The 12940-nt window shown below is 44.8% G+C and overlaps 1 protein-coding gene across 5 annotated transcripts in view; it reads left to right on the top strand.

Moving 5' to 3' along the window:
• FBRSL1 (fibrosin like 1) overlaps window positions 1-12940 on the top strand; it is a 1147774-nt gene that overhangs the window by 324325 nt on the left and 810509 nt on the right. The gene's annotated exons all lie outside the window — the stretch shown is intronic.

Genomic DNA, 12940 nt, shown 5'->3' on the forward strand with positions numbered 1-12940 from the left:
AGCAAGATGAGAAGGGCACTGCTGTTGGCATAACCCTAATGCACACAGCGCCATGTGTCCCTCAGAATATTGGCGCCCAGTGCATGGGCCCAGCTCACCCATGCTAAAGGCCGGCCCTGCTGAGGGGCGGTCACCTATGCTGCCCTTTGCTAGGAGAATCTTTCATGGGCCAATTGAACCGAGGTGCAGCTTTCTTGGGCGGCGCGTACCTTACCTGGGGTACCACAGTAGCTAGAGACCTCCACTGTTGCACAACAGCGCCCTCATCAGGGCAGCTGGTGCAGCCATCAAGCAGTCCATGGCCAGTGTGACACCTTCAGCCGGACTTGTAGCCAACAGCACTTTGCATACTGGGACTTGTATTTTTGGTTCAGGTTTTAAGGCCAGTTCTTCAACTGTTAACATGCAGAGTGCTGTTGATGTGATGCCAGGCCTGTCTGAAGGTGTGATGCAAGGCAGGGATGGGGTCCCTTGCCTGTTGTGCCCTTCATCACCTCTTGTGGTCAGTTGCAGACACTGGGCCCAAAACATAGAGTGCTTGGGCACCAGGACAAACATGCAGCCACAAACGCACCTACTGGCAAAGGCACAAAACACATGCTAAAGGCACAATGAAGCAAGCATTGGCAACACCAATAGGTCTGGGGTTGGCCCCCAGACTTCTGGCAATTCTTGTAATGTTTTATCATGGTTTTTGCAAGACATTGTTTGAGAATATGCTGGGCCCTCATCAATCTAAAAAAAAAATGATTGAGGCAAAAAAAACTGTTGGGGCTCAAACAAACCACACATTACCATAGTACTTCCAGGCACTGAAGGGAAGTACCTGTGTGTGCATGTGTTCCTTGTGGAAGGGTAGCATGCCACGACTCGTAGTGAAGTCAGCCAATGGCTAGAGTGGGCTGATATATTGTCCCTTAATGTAGGCTGGAGTGGGAGGAAGAAACACTGAGAAGCATAATGAATAATTTTGTATGTATGCAACTTCCTGTTACATTGTGCGCTTGACAAAATCCAAGTACCCCTTAATATATTCTTTCAATACGATAAAATCTATTTTTTCATTTTATACCCGTGTTTTGAAACGTTTATTGTTAAATCTGTTTCATGTATTTTTCTGACACACGCTGATGTTTTCACATACATAGGAAACTAAAAACTATATGAGTTGTTATACAGACAAATACTCTAAAAGTAATTAATTTGCAAGCATATAATAAAAGCTTGTTTGAAGTAAAAAAAAAAGCATCAATAATTCAAATTAATTGTACAAACAAATCCCTTGTTGGCACATCTACCTGTTCACTTTATATTGCCCAAGCCGTCAAGTGTTGATTGGGTTACCCATTGCAATTTTCACGTACTCCAGATAAGCCCTGCAGTCCTGGGCACAGTCCTTTAATTGGCACTCTGTATTGAGAACTATACTCCAAGTGAGGCCTGTAGGACTTTATGCAAACTTCCTGGTGTCAGTGCTTCATGCAGAGCACTTCACTTGGTGAGGTCTACAGAATTGGCACAATGCTTAGTTGTCACTGTCTGTCCTAGGCACTATACCTCACATAAGGCCTTCAGAATTGCACACAGTTGTCCGGGTGTGTCCCCTTGTACTGGCCACCTGCCAGGAAGGGACGCGATGCTCCAGGTGAGGTTTTCCATGGTGACACCATTTCTCTACCTCTATCCACAGGTCCAGGTACCATCGCACCTGTATAGGTTTATGTTCACGGATGTGATTAATGTTTCCAAGACTGGTACTCTGGCTAGAGTGCGGTTAAAGTGTTACAGTGCACGGCTACCATGGTTACCAGGCCTCACCTGTTGGCACTGTGCTACAAACATAAAGGTACACCTTGTCGAGGGCACGAGGCGCCAGGTGTGATGTACCGAAGCAGCCTTTTAATAGTATGTCCGGAGGTGGGAACATTTGCTAAGGAGTGCAGTTTATTCGACTTCCCGCAGACCACAGACCCAGCCCTGGATTGAATGTCTCTACCGGGCGTGGGCACAAATCACTTCCGGTGCATGGAAGCCTACCCAGGCATGTCACGTAATGGCGAAGTGTGGCATGGCCTGATGCCTTTAAACACACCTCGGCTTTTTGACCAAATTCACTGCACATGCAGAAACGTACAGGGTGGTATTAAATAGACGAAAATAAAACTACAAGTCCCAGAATGCAAAGAGCTGAACATGTCATAAATTATGCGGATTTACCAGACACTCCTGGAATGCGTCTGTCTGCGTTTATTTTTTTTTTTATTGGATAAATACAGAAAATGCTGCTTCTTGTAAGTGCCTCTTCGTGCTGTCTTTCATGAATTGTAGCCCAACCGCGGAGCAGATGGACAGCATAGGAAATAATAAAAAAAAGATGAAATTACTTTAAAAGTGGCATAAGTCAACATACATTTGTGGCATAATGCTAATATTTAGTAGATGCATTGTTACATAATATTTGGTAGCTTAAATAGCTAAATCACGACAGACATCAAAGTATGAGTACATGTCAATCAGTTTCATAAATATGGAAATGTACAGTTTTACAACTTCATTTATACACAAAACACACAATAAATATGGATAAATACACATATAATGGGCAAAAAATAAATATGGGTAAATGCAGACGGAAATGTTACACATTTATGAATAACGGGGAGCCCTAATTAAAATTGGCGTCTTGGGGCCCCCCCCTGCCACACCTCCCATTTCTTGGAGAATGGAGCAGCGGGTCGGACCATGGTGTCAGCTCAGGGTCACACCAGGCCGTGGCAGAGCTGGAAATGAGAGGGGTCCGGGCGGGTCCCGGATCCGGCAGCTAGCATGAAGCGTTTCCTATAATAAATTAATAATGCACCCAGTATGGCTATTTTAAGGCTTACTGTTTATGTTTTTATTTTGGGTTTTTAAAAGACACATTGCAATTTCTGCTTCACATCGGCTTCACTGTACAGCACTGAAAATAAAATGCTGAAATGACAGTTTTTTGTTTCCGATTTGCATGAGATGGACCTCGGACTACACCCCAAAAATTAAAAACACATCGACAGGCAAAAAAATCAAACACCCTCATACTGCCTGATACTTCCCACAAATCACAAATTAGTTCGTGACGTGAGTCTGTGTGGACATAGGTTGTTTTCCTGCCTGGGCACTTGCCCCCCTTCTTACTGCTGGCAGTACTTCCGAGACCGGACGCTAGGGGGCTCTTTCCGGGGTTCTGTTTCGGGGTAACTCCGCTGTGGTGGCACCTCCTCTGTGAGACCGGGCCGGGTGACGAGATTAATTACATCTCGGCTGGCACGTTTATACATGGAATCCCCTGTTGGAAGCGGGTTCCCGGCTGCAATTGAATCCACCCATTTACAGCGACACGCCTGGCATTGTGTTTTTGTTCAGGCATTCAATCAATCAATCAGTCATCAGAGTACTTGTAGAGCGCGCTACTTACCCGTGAGGGTCTCAAGGCGCTGAGGGGAGGGGGTGCTGCTACTGCTCGAAGAGCCAGGCATTGCATTGTATAGTCCTGATGATGATCCCTCTATCTATTGAGCATGGGGTCGAAACGTCGTCGACAAACTAAATACTGCCACGTCTAACCAATGTGTATAAATAATGTGGTTACTATTGTGGAAAGTTTGATTCATTCCCTGATTTTGCCAAGCTTCCATGCTCCTGTTTAGCCTGAAATCTTTTGTTTAATGTCTTTTTGTTTCCTGTCTTGTGTACTGGATGCAGGATTGCGTCCCACTCTATTGTGGTTTTTCTCATTTATGTTCATTTGATTGCATTGTAAATTAAAATTCTTTGTCCGGCTGGACATCGTACAAATGTAGCACCTATCCAGGTCTATACCGTATTTATTTCCGGACACCCGGGGTCCTTAGCTACTCATCAGGTTCCCTTGTTTGTCTAAAATAATACCTCCTCTGTGGTGGCACCTCGTCCAGCACAGGAGTCACCAGGCCTGGAGATGTGTATCCGCTTGGCACATGAACCAGCTGCTTCCGGTGTGGCACTGCGTGCCAGCTCTCTGCTGCTCTGGGAGCTGCGGCGGTGCCCGGAGGGAGCAGTGGGCACCGATGCGTCACTTCCTCAGCCTGCTGTGCCAAAGAAGCATCTTGAGTGATGTCCGATCTGTGCGTAGTTTTTTGTTACGCGAGAGTTGTCTCGCGTGGAGCCTCCCAGATGAGTTTCCGTAGTTCTGTGACCATCGTTTGTTACTCACACACAGGCACTACATTTAATTATGCAGTGGTTGTTTGACACATTGGTGATTGTGCATTTTTTGTATCGAGAAAGTGCTGTGACACCTGCGCTGTAGTTGCAACATTTTCTTTGCCACATTTTGTGTTTTTCTGGTCATTTTCATCCCTTTTCTTCATTAAAACCATTTTTTTTGTGTGACTCCCCTTTCATGTAACTTGTGCCTTGCACAGAACATGCATGTTACTCATACCTTGTGTAGGTTTTCCAGGACTCGGCAGTATATGGTTATGTCATGGTCCATTAGCTGTCATTTCTAATGCCCCCTTCCACTCAAGAGTCTCTAGGCGCTAGGAATGAAGGAGGTAAAAGGCTGGCAATACCTGCAAGAAAGCTCGTGTGATTAGATAGGTTTTCAAGTTCTTTCTTAATGCGGACAGAGAAGGGTCACAACTCGGGAACAGTGGCAGCAGTGACTGCCAGAGATTAAGGGGACCATAAAAACAAGCACTGGCGTTGCCAATAGGTCTCGCAGTAGGAAAGTTTGAGCTATTGGTTTTCTAAATGACATTTTATTTTTTTGTTTTGTGATTTACAATGCCCATACTTTTAACTTTTCGCATTAGGAAAGTTTGAGCGATTTGTATTGTAAATGACACTTTTTTAATTCATGCTGGGTGGGGCCAAGGCCGCGAGCAGAGGCCGGGGAGGAGTCTATCGCAGGATTTTTATTGCGACAGCATCAAAGACAGATGCGGCTAGCCTGAAATGTCACAGGCTAAGACCTCACCAGCGTGAGCGGTCATTGGATTTCATGAGGAGGGCTGCTGGACCGAAAAGTCACGATATATATCGAATCATCACGGACAGCTCCTGCTATCCATGTTACAATATAAAATGCGTTTCACTATTAGTCGCCTAAAAGCCATAGCTCTTTCGGTGCTTGGGGATAAAACAAAAAGCCTTCGATGTAAAACTTATAGAGCTGCCTCTAGGTGCGGCCTTTTGCACCCACGCGCTCTATGAACCCTTACAGTTAAAATGAACACTGACTGCTGTATGTCGGCTTAAAATCCTGCCAGAGGCTCACAGTCCAGAAGTGAATTCTGCAAATGTTGCACGCGTGGTTACCGCGGCTTCTTCCAGAGTAATAAATACATTGAAAGCAAGAGTGTGCGAGTCTGGACCATGAATTAAGAGTGTGCAGTATTTCACAGATGTTTTCCATCAGGGTTCAGGTACGCATGGCAGAAACGGTCTAAGTTAGAAAAGGGGAACCAAAAAAAAGAGAAACAGAAAACAGAAACTTGAAGCAAAAAAAACGTACAAAGCGCACAAACAATGGGAGATAAAAAGAAATAGAACGTAGAACTAAAGATGGAAGCGCGCTGGATAAGAACAATTATACCGCGAGAGAAAAGGGGTGAATACGAGACATTATTAACAAAATAGGGGAGATACAATGGAAAAATGGCAATGATTGAAAGAAAACTACATATACAACAAGAGCGGCCGGGAAACTGAAAGTACGGCCGGCCACCGGCCAGCCATGAATAATTAGGGGAGGAGAAGCCGCAGAGCACACGCTGGGAGAAGCCCTTTGATGTGGTGGCGGCCGTGAACAAAATGCAATTAGGAGGGAGGGAGGGAGGCTGATGTGCGTGCTTGTTTGGTCACGTGATTCACGTGAACTCAAAGAAAACCGCACCAAAAAGCCCTTGGTTTCACGAGTATTTTGAGCACTTGAATTCTCTCCATTTCCCATTCCTTCGGAATGGAAAAGGCGAGACCTAAAAACGTAGACATCCTGTGGATTCTGTAGTGCAGAGGCACCCCACGTGGTAGTATTTTCCAATACGCTTGTAGGAACAAGCGTGCAGTGACAAGCAGTATGTTGGATTTTCACACTAAAAGATACATTTTGTAAACTACGTGCAGTGTTTGTTCTCGCTTGGGCTGTGAGTATTCCGCATAGGTGAAACTTCTCACGCCCCTAAATAACACAAATATTCATCACAGTTTGTCTTTCATAAAGCGCTTCACAGCAAACTTGTGTAGTTTGTGAAACTTGTACATAGCATGTTCGAGTATTACGCAATGCAATGCAACTACAGCAGTTGATGGCAGTAAGTAGACTTTACTCCCACGAGCTAACCTCTTAGTAATTTACCTATGCGCCAAGTGGATGAAGCGACTGCAGTCCGACCACCCTTCACTGTGAGAAGTCGTGTACCAGACACCAGTTCCCAGGACAGAAAGGTGTTTTCAGCATTTGGAAGCAGAAATAGCTGGTGGGCTGTAAGATGATGGGTAGTAGTCAACCTCAAGTGGACTATGGCTCTGTACCTCTGTCATTACAGACAGGAGGAATCTAATGTGGTCATTTTATTGGCACATCTGGTAACCTCTCTTTGAATTATGATGTGATGGTTGAAGAACAGTCTGCTTTTGTGAGAGCCAGTAGGGAAAATCCATGCTCTGAGTGTACTTTTACTGTGTATGTTTCAAAGCTTCTTTTCCATTGATGCTTTTCAGAATCCTAAATCACACGTTTCGGCTTAAAGTAGAGTCATGTCCTTGGCCCGTTTCAGGTCAATTTCATAGCATTTTTGGCACACCCTGGGATGCAGACATGTGGCAGATTGCCCCATGGGGTGATCAGCAGACCTCACGGAGGCCTGTGAGGTGGTTAGCACAGGGCAGAGTTTATAGTATATTATTTCATGTTGAAAGTTCTCTGTGTGAGTTTAAAGGGGGTAGAAACATATGTCTGTCTGTCATGAACACTATAGGCCAGCCTCGCTCTGCCTCTGCATACTGTCTGTAACACCTGCTCTGAAGCCCTGGCTGGCACTGGGTGTAGGTCTAACAGCTGTTTTCCTTCAGTAAGGATAATGTAGTGTCTGGAAGCGGACGGGCCTCCTGGAGCGCACTCGCGCTCTAAGGACTTCTGCAAAGGTTCTGTGGAAAGCATTAACTTTATATTAGGGAGCAGCCTTGACAACGTCAGCGCAGTCTGGCCGTGTGTCCTTTTGTTCTTCTTTTAATAAGCACGAGGTGTGCCTTGTGTAGTGCAGATGGCCCCAGAGGCAGCCTTAATACTACACCGCTTGCTTTGTGGGTCGGGCACGGAGTATTGTGCACACACCAGATTGGTGTGTGCAGACACCCAGGCTGTGAACTCTGTACTGTCTGCCTTGTGTGTTCAGTGTGACCTCTCCCACAGACTGTAAGTATTGCACCAGTGTGTCTAGGGTAGGAGATGGGCAGATCGTAAGACTGCACTGTGTGTCTTATGCTGAGTGTAATGTACAAAGAACTGCATGCTGCACTATTTGTATCATAGTGTAGACACACAGACTGTACGTGTTGCACCGTTGTGCCTGCCGTAAGGAGATGTGCTGCCCTCAAGGTCTGTGCTGTGTGTCTAATGCTGAGTTGAAGGTAGTCACATCTACATACTTTGAGCATTGCACCATTTGTATTATGTGTAGTGTAGACACACAGACGGTAAGGGCCGTGCTATTGTGTCTGGCGTAGAGAGTGGCTCAGCACAGCAGGGGGAATTAGCCCCGCGTGTGAGCGTTCCAACGGTCATGACGAGCTCAGCTCGTCATGAGCACACAGGAACCCTCATGGCGAGCTGAGCATGGGAGGGGTTAATGCTGTGCAGGCAAATGACACACAAGCTGGGAGCACTGCACTGTGTCTTCTCTCGGTGTGTGTTCGCGGCCCCTCTGACGGGCAGTAAACTCTACTCTAAGGACCCGATTACAAATGATCTCGAATGATCTCAAATGATCTCATCCTAAAACCATCCGCCACGAGGTGTCAAGAACCCGCGATAGTTACTGTCCATCACGACTGCACCAAAGTCCAAATGTCCAGATAAATATTGTGCCTTTCCTGGAGTTAAATTCTGGCCCGTTTGACCTGCCGAAGTGTAACAAAGAGTGTGACCAAGATCACACCTGGTAATCACCGTAAATCTCATTTTGCTCTTCGTATACTATAGCTGAAATATATATAAAAAATTGAGTGATCTGGGCCAACCCGAATTTTATGATCAGCCAGAATATTTAGAACACATCGATGGAAAGAAATTTAAAAGTGAGTGTTTATTGTTACTGGAGGGATTAAGACTGTCGTCGGAATTGATGAAGCCGAGCGCCCATAATAACCATATGATCCTGGCCACTTATGATATGCAGCCATATTTAACATCTAATGCGAGGACACAAGATAGATTTGCTCTAGCGCTTTTCAGATTGGACATATTCCATCACTTTACCAGTTTCCAACAGATAAGCAATAGGCTGCAATGTCCTTGTAAATGCCCTTGTGATGACGTCACTGCAGTCAACAATTCACACTGCATTATTTTGTAATGTCTACAATGAACCGAGAAAGAATTGGGTTTTACTGATATTGGGGTCTATATTTCAGAAAATTTTTATTAGAGAAAAATTTTCAGTACATATACAGTGAAGGCAATACTGGTGTCTTATAGGCCGTGAGGGTTACAGTAGTCATGTCGTTTGGCGTGAGTGGGTGAAAGTTAAATTGGCTGGGCAAAGCTTGTTACAGGCGTACGTTGAGAAAGTCTGCAGTCTTAAGTATTACCCTTGGTAGAGGGGGAGGGGGGTGGGAGAATTGTTGAGGCGTAGAGGGTGCGGGCAACTGTTGCTTTTATCCTGATAAGGACTATGGTGTTGAAGGCCCGGTTATGATGCATGGATGTAAGATGTTTGACCAAAACTCAATAAAAATTTGTTTAAAAAAAAAAAAAATCTTAAGTATTAGCCTCGCAAGAGGAATATATAGAAAGAAGAACAACAGAAGGATGGGGAGATGAGAAGAAGGGGGAAGCGGACAGGAAGGGTGGCGCTGTCGTTTTGCCATACAACGATTGTATGTGCTATAGGGAGTGTGGGCGTGTCTTATCTAGGGTGGTTTGTGCGAGCCCAAGTAGTTGTCATGGGGAAGCCACATCGTGCCCTTTGTGGAGGAGTGGGGTGAGAGTTTTATTGAGGTCTTATGGGGTTAGACAGTGTCGGCCTGCATTCTTATTTTTACAGTCTCTACCTAACGAGTACATACATGTCTACACCGCAAGGTTTTTTAAAGAACGTGATTAGATGTAGAAAAAACATTTTAATATGGATTTTATGGTGCCATAAAAATGTTTGTACCTGTGGTAAGGTTTTTAAACAGTGTAATTAGATGCAGAAAGACCTTTTTAATAGGAATATTTTATGGTGCTGTAAAAATGTTTGAACTTTTTGCATGGAACATATATTGTTTTTAAATTTTTTTATAGAATTTGCTATATGCTTTTATGGTTTCCTATGAAGAAATCAAATACTGCCCACTCCACACTATGTCCTAGAAGAGATTTGAGGTGAAGCTGCCTCTTCACCCATATAACAGTGGACTTTTGAGGCTGTTCTGCCCACTTCTCACCGCATACCAGAGGCTGCTGAAGGTTTTACAGCCCACTCCATCACCCCGCACACCACAGGGTATTTGAGGCTGTACTGCCCACTCCTCACTATGTACTAGGAGATATTTGAGGTGATACTGCCTCTTCCCCCACATAGCAGTGGACCTTTGAGGATGTACTGTCCACGCCCCACCATGTGCCAGTGGATGTCTTAAAGCAATACTGCCCACTCCTCCCACACACCTCCGGCCATTTAAAGCTGCACCGTCCTCTCCCCCACCTACCAGGGAATGCCTGCAGCTACACTGCGCCGCAAAATAACCCAGGATTTTTTAGGCTATTCTGCCCTCTCCCCACCATATATCGGAGGATATTTGAATAAGTATTGACCTCAAACCCCGCCCCCACACAAGAGGAATGAATTTTGGGCTTGTACTGCCCACTCCCCACCACACACAGATACCTGAGGCTAAACTGCCCACCCCTCTAATACACCACCAGATGCTTGAAGCCCTGCTGAGCAGAGTATGTTAGAGGTTATGCTGTCCAACCCCCACCGACCCCCACATACTGGAGGACCTTAGAGGCTGTAGAGCCCTCCAACCACCATGTACCAGAAGATGTCCGAGGCTGTACTTCCCGCCACGTACCAGTGGATGTGTGAGGCTTTCTTGTATGCACATTTGTTTAAACACTCTAAATATTTTACAACAAACATATTTTTTTTGTAACCTCATCGCTGCGGCGGCTATTCCGCCGCAGCGCTAAGGGGGCGGGCGGCGCTCTGACGCTTGTGACGGAACCGCTCCGTCACGCCCCTCGGGTGGGCTGTGCTCATGACGGAGCGGTTCGGTCATGGCCCCGCCCGCTTAATAGAACGCGCCACGCAGGCGCAAAATCAGCGCCGCGCAGGCGCGGCGGCCGGGCCATGACGGAACTGCTCTGTCATCAGCACAGCGCTACCCCGGCTGATGACAGAGCGGTTCCGTCATCAGCACGGAAAGGGCTAGAGGTCTGGTTGGAATGACCTATTGTTAACTTACAGTGGGTAAAAAGCAATCCCATTCCTTCCACTAATTGGCTGCACTCTCACTCTCATTTGCTTGCTTCTTATTCAATGGTTTGCCTTCCCCTTCTTGTGTTTGTCCGTCCCTGGGGCATCGCCTCTTTATAATCCTTTTGATTGGGTGATTTGTGTCCTTCCACAGCTCACATTGAGGCAGTTACTAATTGTCTTTCTCTTTCAGCATTTCACGAGACTGCGTGTGTTTTTCAGCTGTCTCCTTTGTCTGTTGCTTCCCCCCCCCCCTCATACACCCACCAGTGTTTTCTCTCTGACCCTCCCAGCTTGCCTATGAAAGCAGTAACTGGGATATTTTTGCTGTAATGTAGCTGTGGAGCAGAGTTCAAGCGTGGTTTTTGCTTTATCTCCTGCATTCCACATATTGCACAAAAGCACAGCTTTGGCACAATGGCTTTTCTGGCACAAGTGGAAGGGCCAGCCCCTGCACTCTCCCAGCTGTCATCCGAGGCAGAAGTTGCACTTAGCATGACACTTCTCCTGGAAGCCCATTAATCTCTCTGGGCTACTGCGGAGGGCCAACTGGTTCAAACTTGTGGAAAGTAAATCACTCCTTGGCAAGGGTGTGCCCTTACTTTCTGACACTTACTTAGTATTCCTATATTCTGTTTTGAGTTTTTGGAGGGAATCAAACTTGAAAAATAAACCACGCCAGTTCTAAAGATTGAAAACCTTGAATTCAACGAACAGTTGTTAGCTGCCATAAGGTACTTAGTTTTTTATTTCTACAGTTTATTATTTTTTATTTTACTTTTTTTTAATCAATACTTTACTAACTTTGGAAAAGCCAACCAATCGGCACTCATTATAAAGGCAAGACCTACAGACTTTGACAATACTTGTTATTCATTATTGCCAAACATTTTATGTAGCACTACATTGGATAATGTGAAAATCCACAGAAATTTGGAATTCAGTGATCATTTTGTTGTTGTTGCAGAAAACCAGCTATTTATGTTCACACTGTCACAGTTCAGGTTTTTCACGGAACTTGATTAATTTTGAAAAAGGGCAACCTTTGCATTTCTTTTTGCCCGAAATGAGTGTTTCACAGTTGACAAGGTCTATGTTGTGCAATAATGCACAGCTACATCAGAACAGGATGCTGTCAAATAAAGCAGCAGGGCGTCCTAAAAAAAATCAATGAATTATTCAATTAAAACTTTAAAAAATGATTATCTTTGCAGTTCACCCTTCTGCTCCTTAAATCAGTTCCTGTCCTGTTCATATAGTGTTTGCGAAGGTTCAAAGGACATTGATGAGTCTTCAATTCTAGATAAAATGTTCATTATGACATGGGTATGTTGTAAAGTTTTTGTGTAACACACAGCACTGCACTGGAATTGTGTAGCAGCGGTGGAAAGAGACCGCATAGCAGTACATTCTTTGACAAAGTCAGCTGCAGGTTTGTCATTTTAACACTTATTCATACAAAATAGATGCCAACTCTGAAAATATATCATATTCTTTTTGGAAAGAAAAGTATACACAATTCTCCAGATGCTACTGAAATTATAAGTCACCAACAATGATTGTGTGTCTCGAGGAGCCCCGTTGTGATACCGTCTGTTTTAACCCCAGAGTAAAATAGTTTGTGTAAAGCACAAAATGATACACTGCGCAGAAAACAACCTTACATGCCGTCTTTCAATGTGATAAAAGGTGTGGTCTTTTTTCTCGACACCGCAGTTAGGTTTTATAACTGGTTTTTAGTAGTTTCGGCTTTACTTCATGCCCACATTGTTGGCCCCTTCAGCACTTTGTTCATTAACTACAGTTTTGAGAAGAGTGTAACCTAAATGTGCACCAATAATGAAACAACAAAAAATTAATAACCATAGAAACAATTTACACCCTGTTGAAATTACATTTAAATTTGATAGGATGTTTTCATGCTCTGGATAAAAGGTGTGTCCCCAACCAGCAGTTGGGGACATTATTACCGTAGGAAACACCTTGTATTTTTCAATTTAATACCAAAATACGAAAATCAGTAACTGCAAAGGGACCAGTTCATCTCTGTAAAGTGTCTTACCCTGTAAAGTGTCTTACCCTGCGCCGCGCCACACGCTGCATGTCTGTTTATGAGTAATTTTTGATCCGGTCAAGCTTGAAGCTATTTTTGTTAAAATCTGCAAATTATGCCGTAGGCGGTGAAATCTTATCTTTCCCTATTGGCCCTAACCATTTCCAAGAGGGCCCTGGAG

The sequence above is a fragment of the Lissotriton helveticus genome, chromosome 11 (assembly GCF_964261635.1).
Source record: "Lissotriton helveticus chromosome 11, aLisHel1.1, whole genome shotgun sequence".
NCBI classification, from domain to species: Eukaryota; Metazoa; Chordata; class Amphibia; order Caudata; family Salamandridae; genus Lissotriton; species Lissotriton helveticus.